Source organism: Podarcis raffonei, chromosome 4, assembly GCF_027172205.1.
Source record: "Podarcis raffonei isolate rPodRaf1 chromosome 4, rPodRaf1.pri, whole genome shotgun sequence".
Lineage (NCBI taxonomy): Eukaryota > Metazoa > Chordata > Lepidosauria > Squamata > Lacertidae > Podarcis > Podarcis raffonei.
Window position 1 is genome coordinate 26,586,488 of NC_070605.1, and position 2,989 is coordinate 26,589,476.

The following is a 2,989-nucleotide window of genomic DNA, read 5'->3' on the forward strand; positions in this document are numbered from 1 at the left end:
TTTCGTTTCAGATTGAAGCTGGTTTCAGGGGAAACACATCCATCAGCAGCGTTTTCCAAGAAACTACAGGACAGCTCTGCATCGTAGATTATGTCAAAAGGGAGCAGTGGGAGAACACTGAAGCTAGTGTAAACACAGCCAACAATGGGGCTAGGTACACAGAGTGGACAATATTTTCCTACTCCTTCCCTGGCTGCTGCAGAGTGTGAGGTTAGCGCATAGGCACAGCGCATCTTGGATACATATTCTTCATAAGAACCATTTGCTAGACATCTAAAGGCCATCTAGTCCTGCATCCTCTTCTCATAGTGGCCAATCAGATGCCTATCGGAAGCCCAAAAGCAGGACCAGAGTACAACAGCACTCTCCAGACTCTCTGCCATTAAAATGTGCCCAGATTCATCATCTACTGCACAGCCTTCACCTCGCCTATTTATTCCAATAGGGCATGCGCATGAAAAATTGGGAGATGCAAGGAAGGGATCCTACTCAATGGCAGAACACATGGTTTGAATGCAGAAGGGTCCAGGTTCAGTCCCTGCCAAACACCCTGGAGAGCTGCATTGGACTACAACTCCCATCAGCACGTTGCCTGGGACCCGAAGGAGCTGTAGAGCAACACATCTGGAGAAGAGGTCTATTGCACACAATGCTGGCCTGAACAGTCTGATAAAGCAGCTTTTTGTGGTTTCTACGACTTACAGTTATTCACCACTATCCAAGCTTATTTCAAGTGCCATATTTCTTTTAAGGGCAATCCTAGAATTGGAAGGGATCCCAAGGATCATGCAGCTCACCCTCCTGCAATGCAGGAATCACAACTAAAGAATCCCATCCTCTGTTTACAAGCCTCCAATGAAGGAGAGTCTACCGCCTTCCAAGGTAGTTCATTCCACTGTCAGCCAGCTCTTGCTATCAGGAAATTCTTCCTAATGTTTTGTCAAAATCTCCTTTCTTGTCATTTGAATCCATCGGTTCCGGTCCTACCACGCGGAGCAGCGGAAAACAAGTTTGCTTCATTGGTTAAACCACAGAGCCTAGAAGGTCGGCGGTTCGAATCCCCGCGATGGGGTGAGCTCCCGTTGCTCAGTCCCTGCTCCTGCCAACCTAGCAGTTCGAAAGAACATCTAAGTGCAAGTAGATAAATAGGTACTGCTCCGACGGGAAGGTAAACGGTGTTTCCGTGCGCTGCTCTGGTTCGCCAGAAGCGGCTTAGTCATGCTGGCCACATGACCCGGAAGCTGTACGCCGGCTCCCTTGGCCAATAAAGCGAGATGAGCGCCGCAACCCCAGAGTCGGTCATGACTGGACCTTATGGTCAGGGGTCCCTTTATCTTTACCATGTCAAGTGGTGTGACTAAGAGAACATCACAACTCTGTGGTGAAGAAAAATGGCAACAGTAATAACCAAAAAGAAATTCCATGGCAGTGTTTGTTAAAAGGGGCAGCAGCCAAGTCTTGCCAGCTTGGCTCTGTTCCTTCTCTGGATTTAGCAGCTGTAGGAGCCTTTGTTAAGCACACAATGGATGCCAGTATCAGAATACTGTGTTATCTCAGAGTTTTCCAGATGTGCTGTATTACTGTGGGAGTCTGATAAAAGAAGTCTTTGGGAAGAAAGAAATAGCCACGGCAGAAGGGAATACATAATACCATTTCCTAGGAGTTTCTTCCATGGTGGGGCCAAAGAGGGTCCCTATCTTTTTTCCAATTGCAGCCCGCTCTTTGAAGCACACAGCAAGGCGATTGTTTTGATTTGAAACCGCAAAGGTGGGCGAGACGAGGGAATGGTGGGGATGCTTCTGCTTGCCTTTGTGACGAGATGCTTTTAGGTTGCTGCGTTTCGAGATTGAGGTCACTCGTAATTGGATACGTATAGAAAATGCACAAGCTCAGCAGAGCCCTCCCGCATTTGCTCGCCTGCCCATTTGGCAGCTGTCCTACAAAACTGAACGGCTGGAAATTTAAAGCTCCAATTAAACAAAAAGGATCCCACTACACAATTAACTCTCACCCATACAGCTTTTATCAAAATGGTACCTCTTTGCACCAGGGGAAGTGTCATTTTTTTTTAATTAAAAAACACACACACATGTAAAGAAACAGACACAGTTTCCTGGAACAAGGTATTATGTTTGCAGGATTATTTAAAAAAGAAAGAAAGAAAATCTAAAAAACTCAAGAGCTTCTGAGTCAAGAGTCAGTTTCATCAATATAATGAAATCTGTCCAGATCCAATTTCTTTTGTAGATTACACTTGTGTGGCATGCAGGTCAGGTCTGAAGTACACCATTCACCTAATGTAGGTGGAGAACATAGAGTGGAAAGAATTTGGCCAGAAGGATTCCACACTGATCATGTAAGAGCTCCACTTCCTAGAGCTCTGTGACCACAGGGAAAACTACTTGAATAAATATATAAGGGATATTGAGAAAGAGTGGAAGGTACCAGCTTGCTCATGAGAGCCCAGAGGACTACAGAAGCCCAATTTGTAAAAAAGCAAAACCTAAAGCAGAAACCCAACCCCAAAGTAGCCTAATGAGGACTGAACATATTTAGTAGCAACAGAATGTTGAATGTCAGATGGGAAAGAAAAAGTGTTGATTGGGGTGGAATGGTATTCTGCAAGAAGCCATGGCTGGCAGATTAGAATACTCAACAGGAACACTCATCAATTAACAACTGTTCAAGTTATATGAGAACTTTGGTTGAAAGAGTGAGGACCAAGCGAGAGGACGCTGAACACTTCACTTGACGCTGCATCTTTAGTTTTTTAATCATTAATAGTCATGACAAGGTAAGCCATCACCCACAAAAGCTTATGCCATAGTGACTTGGTTTGTATTTCATGGGCCACAAAACATCACTGCTTTTGCAGCAACAGATCAACATGGGCAACCCTGTTAATTCCATAGCTCCACAGTAAACCTGATGTGCAGCTTTCTGCAGCTTATTTCTTACCAATATACAAACAGACGACAAGAAACGTGTG